The sequence below is a fragment of the Aquarana catesbeiana genome, linkage group LG02, assembly GCF_042186555.1.
Source record: "Aquarana catesbeiana isolate 2022-GZ linkage group LG02, ASM4218655v1, whole genome shotgun sequence".
In the NCBI taxonomy this organism is placed as follows: Eukaryota; Metazoa; Chordata; class Amphibia; order Anura; family Ranidae; genus Aquarana; species Aquarana catesbeiana.
In genome coordinates, this window is record NC_133325.1 from 91,812,142 (window position 1) to 91,825,513 (window position 13,372).

At 41.6% G+C, this 13,372-nt stretch overlaps 1 protein-coding gene across 3 annotated transcripts in view; it reads right to left on the reverse strand.

The window, feature by feature from the left end:
• FNDC3A (fibronectin type III domain containing 3A) overlaps nt 1-13,372 on the reverse strand; it is a 459,441-nt gene that overhangs the window by 324,027 nt on the left and 122,042 nt on the right. The window lies entirely within an intron of this gene.

Sequence of the window (13,372 nt, forward strand, 5' to 3'; positions counted from 1 at the left end):
GCTAACCCAAAGGAAAGCCACAGGTGCACTGCACTGCACCCAAATTGTGGGTAAACCACAGAGCATCAGTGTGAAAGCAGCCTTAGGCTCCTTTCACACGATCGGTCCGACCCAATTGGACCATTCACCGCTATGGAGCGGCAGATGTAAACGAACTTGTGTCCATTTACACCCACCCACCTACCTCCGATCTGCTTAAAAAAAACAGAAGGGGAGTCCGTCCCCTTCCACCAGGGCAGATCGGATCGAAAGGCCCATAGGAGTAGAGTGGGCTGTGTCAAGGCCGCTCTGAATATGCAGAGTGGACACGGGCCAGTCACCTGCCTGCTCCGCTCATCGTGGCCCGTGACCGATTACCAAGTCGCTTATGTGGCTCTTTAAAAGGTTGGGCACCCCTGGCGTAAGGTAATCCAGATGTTCCATTCTCCAATGTGGATGTTTGCGGGTCCTACAGTGTTACCTTTGGTGTTTTTCGTGCATCTCTGATTAATGTCCTTCTTGCCCAGTATGTACGATTTAGAAGGGAGCCTACTCTTTTCAGATTTGTAGTGGTGCTATATTCTTTTCTCTTTGTTATTATAGATTTAATGGTGCTCGCTGTGGGATGTTTAAAGTTTAAGATATTGTTTGATAACCCAACCTTCATTTTCTACTTCTCAACAACTTTGTCTGTCTCTTACCTGCTTGGAAAGCTCCTTGGTCTTCAAGTTTCATGCTTATCTTTGTTCTAGACTTAGGGGCCTTTTAGAACAGGTGTATTGTATTTAAAATGACATCAAGTGACAGATCATGAAACACTATGATTGCAATACAAGTGGACCTTACTTAATCATTTATTTGTGGGATTTCTGAAGTTAAACTGGTTTGACCACACCTTATTTTAGTGGTTTCTTAGCAAAGGGGTGAATACTTATGTATTGTAAAGTCTCTTTTTTTTTTGTTTAAATAACTAACATGATTATACTTACCTCCTCTGTGCAGTTGGCTTTGCACAGAGCAGCCTGGATCCTCCTCTTCTGGGGTCCCTCTTTGCTGCTCCTGGCCCCTCCGTCTTATTGAGTGCCCCCTCAGCCAGCAGCTTTCTATTGTGGCACCCAAGCCCCAACCCAGCCTGCCCCCTCTCTCCCCTGATTGGCTGACTGACTTTGACAGTCATGGGAGCCAATGGTGCCGCTGCTGTGTCTCAACCAATCAGGAGGAGGAGTGTCCCAGATGGCTTAGACATTCGTGGATAGGGGTGGATGGGGTTCAGATAAGTAATTAGGGGTGCTGGGGGGGCTGCTACACACAAGAGGTTTTTTTTTTTTTATCTTAAAGGAGTTGTAAAGGCAGAAGGTTTTTTATCTTAATGCATTCTATGCTTTAGGATAAAAACCCTTCTGTGTGCAGCAGCCCCCCCCCAGCACCCCTCTAATTACTTACCTGAGCCCCTTCTCTCTGCAGCGATATACACAAGTGTCTTAGCTGTCCAAGACACTCCTCCTGATTAGCTGAGACACAGCAGCGCCAGCATTGGCTCCCGTTGCTGTCAATCAAAATCAGTCAGCCAATCAGGGGAGAGAGGGGGTGGGGCCGGGTCAGAGCTCCGTGTCTGAATGGATACACGGAGCTCTGACTCGGCTTGGGTAACTCTGTAGCAAGCTGCTGGCTGAGGGGCACTCACCAGAGGGATGGACCAGGAGAGCAGAAGAGGGACCCTTTACAATCACTTTAATTAAGAATGCATTAAGATAAAAAAAAAAAAAAACTACAATATGGCAAAATCTCCCACAGTGGGGTTTTTCCGCAGCGGAAATACAGGCGTTGAAGAGATAATTTAAAAGAATTTTTATTGAAAAAAATGGCAACATAGCCTGGACACAAACATTTAAAATATGAGCTCTGGTCGGAGATGTATAACACCATTTAAATTTCTACAAAAAAATGTACAAACATACAACAGTACATGATATTTAGTCAAACATCTGGTATGCAAAATTCCAACGCTTTTCAACATGCGTGGTCAAAGTCTTCCTCAGGGGTTTGATTTGCTGTCAAAAAATATATATGTATTGTTTACACATCTTAGAGTGATTACATGAAATATATAATGAACAATGAACTCTGTCATCCTCGGGGTGACCCTGAATACGATCAGCTCTACAAAATTCGACCCCTCAGTAAACCACTTCAACCAGCAGTTTGCAGCCTTGTTTACTCCAGATCAAGTTGTCTGCGTTGACGAGTCCCCGATTAAGTTTTCTGGCCGCTTGTCATTCAAACAGTATCTTCCTAATAAGTGTTCCAGATATGGGGTCAAGATGTATAAGCTCTGTGACAGGGCAACAGGCTATACATATATTTTTATGGCTTACGAGGGAAGAGATTGTTACGGAGAACCGGAGAACTGCCCAGACTACATAGGGAGCACTGATAAGATTGTGTAGGACTTGGTGTCACCCTTATTCGGAAAGGGGTACCACTTGTATGTGGACAATTATTAAACAAGCGTGCCACTTTTTAGTCACTTGTTTGATCGTGGAATTGGCGCATGTGTGGCGTCTCCAGCTTTCATATTTAGGGGGGGCACATGGGGGGGACAGGGACAAAAGTAGGGGGGCAACTATAAAATGCATATATATATATATATCTATATAAATATATACTGGGGCCCTTTACTACGTCCCCACAACGGCCCTTTCACATGTTCTGCAGTAAGCTCCCTTCCTACTGTATTGCCCCCCCCCCCCCCCCAGGGTGGCAGAAAACAAGATATATATGTCACCAGCATACCAAGAAAATATAAGGATCCAAAGCAGTGGGAGAACTATCAGGGTTGCAAAGGTTGTCTTGCCACTGGGCCCTGGTGTTCTGCCACTGTGGGGTTCCCCAGCCTCCCCTTGCTGTCCTGCCCCTGCTGTTGACTGCGCTGGTCTGACATCTCTTGGAATTTACAGGCTGGTTCTCCTGTCCTAAGGATGGGAGAAATCAGTCTGTTTTTTCAGTAACAGAGTCCTGGTGGAGTCCTTCCTGCAACTCGCTCTTCTCCCTTATTTTTCTGTGGGTGGATGAAGGACATATTCTAATGGTGGGCACACCCACCAATCAATCTCTTTTCTTCGTTCAGCCCCCAGGCTGCATGAAAAACAACAACATTACAATATACACGTCCCCCCAAACCGTCTTCCATGGTTTTCTCGGGCTCACCTGTCCCAACAGGGAACCCGGGAATGCAGCCGGTGGTACCGCCAGCTGACCATAGTGCTGATCGGAGACCAGAACAGCTCCAATCATCTCTATGGCCTAAGAAACTGGAAGCTATGAGCATTTCCTGACTTGGGTTTCGCCGGATATAAACAGCGCCATTGGGAAATTGGGAAAGCATTTTATTACACCAATCTTGGTGTTGTCAGATGCTTTGAGGGCAGAGGAGAGTTCAAGGGTCTTAAGACCCCAATTTTTTCAAAAAAAGGAGTACCTGTCACTACCTACTGAGATCATATTTTTATTTACATTCCCTGAGATAACAATAAAAAAAATTAAAGGAACAGTTTAGGAATAAAATAAAAAAGCAAAATTAAACATAAAAAAAAAAAAAAAAAAAAAGCACCCCTGTCCCCCCGTGCTCACGCGCAAAGGCGAACGCAAGCGACGGTCTGGTGTCATATGTAATCAGAATGTATTTTGGGGTATAATTCCACATATAACCATGGCATGTGTGAGCAATATATCATTTAGTGACAACTTTGTGTATTTTTTTTTTTTTTTGTCATTTTTCAATCACTTGTGACAAAAAAAAAAAAAATTCAATGGACTCAACATGCCTCTCAGCAATTTCCTTGGGGTGTCTACCTTCCAAAATGGGTTCATTTTTTTTTTGGGGGGGGGGGGGTTTACTGCTCTGCCATTTTAGCATCTCAAGAAATGAGATAGGAAGTCAAACTAAAAGCTGCGTAAATTCTAGAAAATGTACCCTAATTTGTAGACGCTATAACTTTTGTGCAAACCAATAAATATACGCTTGACATTTTTTTACCAAAGACATGTGGCTGAATACATTTTGGCCTAAATGTATGACTAGAATTGAGTTCATTGGAATTTTTTTTATAAAAAAAAAGTAGAAAATACATTTTTTTTTTTAATTTTCAGTCTTTTTCCATTTATATCGCAAAAAAAAAAAAAAAATGAATAAATCCCAGAGGCAATCAAATACCATTAAAAGAAAGCTCTATCTGTGAGGAAAAAAAGGATGCAAATTTTATTTGGGTACAGCAAAGCATGACTGCGCAATTACCAGTTAAAGCAGCGCAGTGCCAAATTGTAAAAAGTGCTCTGGTCATTGAGCAGCCACCCTTGTTCCACAGCAGGAGTCTCCTGCACTTCCCTCCTCCCAGATTAGACTATACTGTCCACTAACACTTTCCTGTGAAGACAGTGGTGCTGCGTTCATAAGGGCGCATGGGCGTCGCCCCCTCTCTCCTGCCACCCCTCTAGCACCAATAGATAGATTCATGCAGTGCGTGAATCTATCCATGGCTGCCACTGCCACCCCCTATTCAGGCGCTCGGCCCCTTTTCGGGCGGCGGGTGCCTGAATTACAGTGGCAGGGTTTTTTTAAGCACCTGATTAGAGCCATAGGCTCTAATAGGCGTCAAAAAGGTGACCTGCTATCCCCATGCTGGGCGCTCGCAGGTCACTCAGCTGTGTTAGAAAAGTCAATGAATATTCGCTTTCCTAACACTAAACCGCCTCTCCGCCAATCAGGTGCTCGGATCTGTTACCCATCACCTGATAGGCAACCAAACGCAGCGCCTGTCGTTTCAGCCAATCAGGCTTCCAATCATAGCAAAGGATGGGAAGAGAGGACGGGAGAAGACATCAAGGAGCTGTCCCAGCGCCACCGAGATAGTTTGGTAGGCCACAGTGGCTGCGTTTGATGGGGTTTTTTTTCAGAATTTTTCAGTTTGTTTGTGCTCCCCCAAAAATTTTGAACACCAGCCACCACTGGACTAGAAGTTTAGGGAAGAAGTACTGAGACAGCAGGAGCCAGCAGTACTAAAAGTTGTAAATTGCTTGGATAAGAATTTTGGGGAAAGTTTATTTTAATATGCTCAAGGTTTTAAACAAAAAAAAAAAAAAAAAAAAAGTGTTTAATATTATTTTAAATCATTTTTCATTCCTAGAAGCTGGCACCCTCCTCTGCCCTCCAGAGTTCCAACAATGTGGTTGGGCCTTCAGTTTCCTCATGTTAAAGGGGTTGTAAACCCTCATGTTTTTTCACCTTATTGCATTAAGGTGAAAAACCTTTTTTAGTGCTGCAGCCCCCCGATGACGCAGAGGGACGCAGAGGGAGATCCTCTTCCTGCACCCGCTGTCACAATTTGAAAGCCGAGTGGCTGTAAGGGGCTCCACCCATACAGCTGCGTCATTCCTTCACAGAGTTCTATAAATGAACTACAAGTACTGTCTTCCACTGTGGTGGACAGCTTGTAGTCCTCAATGAACTGTGAGGATGTTGGTGAGAGCTCTTGTAGCTCATTGATTCTTCCTGTAGTAACAGCGTCCGCAGGAGCCTGCCATTGCACCTGCAATTTGCTGATCATGGGTCCAATGCTCTGTAGGCTCCTAAGAAAGAAAATAATAAATGCACTTTTTTTACCTTCAAAAACATGTGCATTTATTTATTTATTTTAAGGGTGAACTTATGCTTTAATGCTATGTACATTTGATTTAATCATTGATAACTGTTCTTTCATTATAACAAGATAGAAAATAATAATACCAAATAGTGAGCAATACATCAATACTTTCACCAACAGAAAAAGATTGACATTATTAAAAAAGAATGGCTGTTCCTTGTGTAAACTCCGATGTAATTAAACCAAGCCAAACTTTTTTCGTGTTAAAAGTTTAAAGGATTTTAAAACAATTTAATCTATTATTAATCAGTCCTTTATTTTCAGGCGTATGGTTACTATTAAACTATTACTATTAAAATCAAATTTGTGAATAGAAAGGAAAAAAAGAATGTGTGACCATGTAGTTTCAGAAATGAGGCACGAGTGGGTGGTCATGGGACAATCAGGTCAAAATTTGCAAACCATACCACCCTTCCTCTTGACAACGACAATTTTAACAAACGGAGTAAGGCACAGGGAAGAAATCTATAAAAGATTAAATCAAGAAGAATAAGGTAATAACACTGGTGAATATAAATTAGTAAAAAAACTTGCTCAAATGGGAAATTGCATATAACTATCTTACAATGAAAAAGTGAAAAATTATGGAATGAGCAGTTCACAAATTGTTATTTTCCTGAAGCCCAAGGAGATCTTTATCACCATTTAAAATGCACTGCAGCAATCGCAAAGCATGGAAAACTAGGGAAAGCCATGAAAAGACAAAGCACAGCTAAGTTGAACTGCAGGTTGGTTACACGGATATGCCCATTTCCATAGCAACAATGAAAAATATCAGTACCACTGTGTTAAAAAAAAAAAAAAACAAAGCAAGTCATACACACCTACAAAGCCCAAAATATACAAACACACATTACCAAAAGTATTGTGACGCCTGCCTTTGCACGCACATAAATTTTAATGGCACCTCAGTCTTAGTCCGTAGGGTTCAATATTGAGTTGGCCCACCCTATATATAAAGTAGTGAGTGTACAGATTGTAAAACAGTGTAAATTTGCTGTCCCCTCAAAATAACTCAACACACAGCCATTAATGTCTAAACCGCTGGCAACAAAAGTGAGTACACCCCTAAGTGAAAATGTCCAAATTGGGCCCAAAGTGTCAATATTTTGTGTGGCCACTATTTTCCAGCACTGCCTTAACCCTCTTGGGCATGGAGTTCACCAGAGCTTCACAGGTTGCCACTGGAGTCCTCTTCCACTCCTCCATGATGACATCACGGAGCTGGTGGATGTTAAAGACCTTGTGCTCCTCCACCTTCCATTTGAGGATGCCCCACAGATGCCCAATAGGATTTAGGTCTGGAGACATGCTTGGCCAGTCCATCACCTTTACCCTCAGCTTCTTTAGCAAGGCAGTGGTCGTCTTGGAGGTGTGTTTGGGGTTGTTATGTTGGAATACTGCCCTGAGCCCAGTCTCCAAAGGGAGGGGATCATGCTCTGCTTCAGTATGTCACAGTAAATGTTGGCATTCATGGTTCCCTCAATGAACTGTAGCTCCCCAGTGTCGGCAGCACTCATGCAGCCCCAGACCATGACACTCCCACCACCATGATTGACTGTCTTGTCTTTGTACTCCTCACCTGGTTGCCACCACACACGCTTGACACCATTTGAACCAAATACGTTCATCTTGGTCTCATCAGACCACAGGACACGGTTCCAGTAATCCATGTCCTTAGTCTGCTTGTCTTCAGCAAACTGTTTGCGGGCTTTCTTGTGCATCATCTTTCGAAGAGGCTTCCTTCTGGGATGACAGCCATACAGACCAATTTGATGCAGTGTGCGGCGTATGGTCTGAGCACTGACAGGCTGACCTCCCCAACCCTTCAACCTCTGCAGCAATGCTGGCAGCACTCATACGTCTATTTCCCAAAGACAACCTCTAGATATGACGCTGAGCACATGCACTCAACTTCCTTGGTCGACCATGGCGAGGCCTGTTCTGAGTGGAAGCAAAGTGTCAATTCTTTAGTGTTGTCACAGGAAAAGGTATAATAAAATATTTACAAAAATGTGAGGGGTGTACACACTTTTGTGAGATGTTTGTGTCTCTCTCTCTCTCTCTCTCTATATGTATATATATATATATATATATATATATACACACACACACACACACACACACACACACACATAATTATTTATATATATATATATATATATATATATATATATATATATATATATATATACACATATTAATTATGTGGTATTAATGGATGACTGCAAGCAACCAAATTGTGTTCCCACAATGTTAATCACCAAACAAAAACAAATAAATGTTGTCGTGCCTTATCTATGAATAATGCTGATACTTCTTCAGAAAAGTGTGCTATAATACATTTTCTATGTGCTGAAATAATTGTGTATGTTACTCAACTGATAATAAAAAAAATTTATATATCAGCAGTGTGCTCTACAATGCATGCACAAAGTAATCATTTTATTGCGTTCAAAACAGAACTGTACAAGCTGTAACAACATACATAAAATAGTGAAAAAAATAAATGTGCCACTCTGCTTCCTCATATAAAGTTCAGTTCATCACGCACTTAGTGGATGTAAACCCCATTCATGAAATTTGAGCTGGGCACATATATCTGCAGTGTTTTCTTATATCTCTTCAAAGCATTATGTCCTGTAGCTGTCTCCTGCTCCGTTCTTCTTTTATCAGCCTGATAACTCCTGACAAGTTCTCTGTCACATATGATAAAAGCACCCTGAACTTTGTGTTGGGGAAGATACTAAAAATAGATTAGCAGTGTGCTGAATTATTCAACAAACAGAGCTGATAGTCTCTACCTATGAGGAGAGGGGGTGTGTGCCTTTCCTCCAATCAGCTGTCTTGGCTGTATGCCCAGGCTTCACTGCAGTGCTAACCAGGAAGAGAAGATCTCCTAACATAATGTGCACTTTCTTAACAGTATATAAAGATGAAGATGAAGATAGCAGATATACAGGCAAAACTTATGTAGGGAGATTTGTTTCATTCCTGTGTATCATCTGAGGCTGTTCACTTCACTGGGTAATGGTATATGGTTTACATCCACTTTAAGTAATCCACTCATTTGTGCGGTTTCATAAAAAGAAGAAATGCTGTTACTCCCACCACCATTCAACAATGCGCTTACCTTTACTTTTAACTTGTCATACATCAAAATATGCTTTCCCCGCTCTGGGGCACAAGAAAAACTCCTCCATATTCCTCCTCCAATGCACTCCTAGGTATTCTGGATGGTCTCACAAGAACGGGTGTATGGCACTTTAAATAAGCGGTCCCGTCACAACCTCTATTGCCAAACTTTATCCAGTGTGGCAGACAGGCATAAGGATATCCCACAGGCTGGCTAAGCTCTGCCACTGTCAGATCCTCATTGGAGCTCGTATGCTTTGGATGTTTTAAATCCTGCACCATGCAGTAGAAAAGGAGATCTCAAAGCATAAGCATAAATCGCATGTCAATCCAACAGTGCTAATCAAGTTTCCAACAAGATGGCTGACTTCCGTGCATAGTGACGTCAAGTGACCAGGCTCTATACAATGCGTTTTATCAAAGACACCATCAGGGGCCTTTTTGCTTGTTTATAATATGAAAGCGCTGCAAATGCATCTTCCGTAAATAATTTAATATCAAACAGAAATTAAAGCAAGCACAGGGTCCTTTTATGAGAGCGCTCTTTGCAAGTTCCCCAGATCTGTGACTTCACCTATGACTTGGAGCGCCACAACCTGCTCTCATCTATCCCACAAACCTGCAGCCAGGTATGGAGGTATGGCACTTTAATTAGTTCATGGAATAGCAGAGGGGTGGCAAAACTGCATATTAAAGTGGAACTTTAGGGTGAAATTAAAAAAGTCGAACAGGCAGGAATTTTATTGCAGAAGAGACATGCTTTGTATCTTCTGCGTAAAAGCTACTTACCTGCCTGTCCGCCTTTGTACAGTGAGCCGCGCATGCGCAGCTCATTGTACAATGTCAGCAATGTCGTATATGACTGAACATCTGCGCGTGTGGGAGTAACATCACCGCCTCGACCAATGAAAGATGGCGATTATGACCCGGAAGCCAGCCACATGAAGATGTCAGTGGCTGGGTGAGGAACTCAGGGAGCAAAGCAGAGTATAGTTCTGCTTTAACCTCTTGCCGACTGCATAACACATATATGCAGCAGAAAGGTAGGAAGGCTTTAACACCCAGCCAATGCAATATATATATATATATATATATATATATATATATATATATATATATATATATATATATATATATATATATATATATATATATATATATATCCACAGCAGTCTGAGGCTGTATGCTGACAGTGTGCTCACTGCACATTCCAAGCACTTCTGTGTGATGAGCTTTCACGGTGGTCAATCCTGAAGGTTCCCCATCTGACTTCAGTCAAAGCCCACCACACCGGATACATGATACAGAAGCCATGCTGCCTCCCATGCATAAAAGCCCACTTAAAGGGCTGCTGAGAGGTGGAGTTAAGGGGTTAAAGTGTATTTTCACTTTTGCAGTCAAATTGGGATAATACGTTATATTTCGTTACAAGTTCTCATTTACATAGCTCAACTAAAAAGAAAGATTTAAAAGTTGCTCCTTAACACTCTTCAGTGCTGGATCAAAAAAGAGCTTCTAAATTTCTACTCCATTCTGTTTAAGAGACAGCTGGGGAGCTGTGTAAATAACCCTGTGCGTACTGTGCTGGCAGACTGCATTTTCTGCAATGAACACGTCTTTTTGAAAGTTGGCCATAAACTATGCAAATTTCATCAGGTTGCGAATGAACAGATTGAAATTCGCTACATGGGCGGCCCTGTCGGACATCCAGGATTTTCACTGAAAAACTAAAAAGGAGGTGGGTAGAGAAGCTGATCAGATCGGATGCAGCCACTGTTCAGGTATATACAATAGGCACAGTAGGAGATTTGTCCATCCGCGCTGTATAGTATGGATAACAATGGATAACAATCTAACTTTTTTTTTTTCTTTTTTCAGCCTGTGGGCTGCACACAAAATCTAATGGTGTATGGCTAGCTTAAAAGTGGTTGTAAAAGCACAAAGTTTTTTACCTTCATGCATTCTATGCACAAAGGCAAAAAACCTTCTGTGTGCTGCAGCCCACCCAGCCCCCCTTAATACTTACCTGAGCCCACTCTCGATCCAGTGATGTCCACGAGAGCCTTGCCTCTTCGGGGACTAGCAATCCCGATTGTTTTTTGGCAGCAGCAAAAGCCATTGGCTCCCGCTGCTGTCAATCACAGCCAGTGAACCAGTCAAGAGACGGAGAGGGAGCCACAGCTTCAGGCGTAAATGGACACACAAAGCCGAAGCTCGGGAGTGCACCTGATTGGGTGCCCCCAGATCAAGCTCAATTCTGAAAATGCTAGAAAATTGCAGGTAAGCCAGCCGACACGGTTAGAATCTTTGATCGTTAATGGGCAGGTTGAATGTACCAAGTTGTTCGATCAACTTGGGTAAACCAGCCTGCCGGATTCACTTCCAATTATCGCAAGCGGCTACTATAGCCCCTAGCGCTAATCACTGACTTCTCCCGGCGGCTTCCCCCACCCGCCCCCGCCGGGAGAACACAATTGCAAATTTGCACCGTGTATGGCCGGCCTTACACTTGCCCACTGGCTTCAATATTTTCTATTGCAAAATAGGAAAGTCAAAGGACAATCAGAAGTACTGCATACCTGTTGTGGTTCACCAACTCAGATTAGTAAAACAAGAGGGTTGGCATGACAAGCATTTTCATAAGAAAAGCTTAGCAATGGCAGCCTTCATCTTCCTATCCACCTTCATAACAGGTTTCATTTAACTACTGTAGATACTTTTGTGTCCTAGTGGTACTGTCCACAGAGTGCAGCTAACATTAGCCATAGGAAAAGGCTGCATTCAGGGAAGTCTGAACAGATGACTAAACAAAATTAAAGGAATCTAGGAAGGTCCTTTGAAGAATAAAAGGCAAATTATGCATCTCTAAATGATTTAGATCAGCAGGTGATGCACATAATGATTTCGTCATGTTTTGGAGGAGCACAGGTAGATGCACACTTTAGAGAAGCACATTTGACATTGCTTGGTGTGCTTTGTACTCGGTCACAATTTGGATGAGACCACTGCATGAGAAATACATGCAGCTCGGCTGGCTCTGCCTGTTATGTCTCAGTGACAGAAATTGGACATAGCAGGTGAACACAGTCTGATCTATTTAACTTTTAATATACAATAAAGCCTTGAATCTGAATCAGGAAAAGTGAACTGCTTCTCCTTTTATGCAATTTGTGATACCTTGCACGTCACTTCTCCATCAACAAATTAAATTGTAAACTTGGTCAAACAGGAACCAGAATAAACTGGCAGCACATAAATAAACAACTGCTTTATAACAAGGACAGCCATATATCTATCTATCTATATAGATGTAGAGATAGATAGATAGATAGATAGATAGATAGATAGATAGATAGATAGATAGATAGATAGATAGATAGATAGATAGATAGATAGATAGATAGATAGATAGATAAGATAGATAGATAAGATAGATAGATAAGATAGATAGATAAGATAGATAAGATAGATAGATAAGATAGATAGATAAGATAGATAAGATAGATAGATAGATAGATAGACCTATATACATCTATAGCTATTTATCTATATATATATAACTGGGAATAATAATGGAGAAATACTGGCTACTCATAAACGATGCATATAATAAGCACAGGGCTCAAAATTTCAAGTCCTGAGCTACTAGCCACGCCTTAAGGGTTACTTGCCACCATCTCCAGATTGTGGTAAATATATCAGAGAGTAACATCCAGCACCTATTTTTGTCCACCTATATTCCCTTAATCGGGGACGATTCCCCTTGATATGGCAAGTCATGTTTTGATCCGCTTTTTCCTTTTTACATCTTGGTTTTACAAATCTCTGGCCTGGAATCAATATTTTCCTCAATATATGCTATTTTTCAGTGCAAGACCAATACCGCCTTCATAGGCATTCTTGATTTGGGATACCTACAATGTTTTTCTGGCATGAGTAAGCTATTACTCTACTATATATATATTTTTTATAATCCCTCTCTGTCTGGGTATTTAAAAAGATGTTTAAAATATTTTTTTAATACAGTTTTTATATAGAGGTCATATGTCCCTTGAACCCTTTTCTGCCTACCTGGTTGCCTGTTGTGATCCCGGGGCATCATTGTGAATGTGTTTATTATACTATACAGTTTGTTATGTCGTCTAGCTTTGACAATTTTTGTACGTTTTGGTCATTGTATTGTCTTTTGTAGAGATTACCCATCGCATTAATCCCCTGAAGAAGACAACAGAAGTTGAAACACGTTGGAGTTTCATTCATATATCAATGACCTTAATTTTGTCTCTTTTTTAGCTGATTGATGGGTGCGCCTATGTTATTTCATGTGATAGTCATTTGTATGCGGTCTGTACATCATAACCCCTTGGTCTGTTTTTAATATTTGTACAATAAACATTTTGCATTTTATTTGTGTTTACTTTTTTGGTGCCTTTAAAGTGCCATCCAAAATACATTTTCCCATGACAATCTCCTTAGGGGTGTGGCACTGTTTGTTAGCATTGGCAGTCTGTCTGACATAGTTGGTCTAATGCATATTATTCTGTATTCTCCTTTTAGGT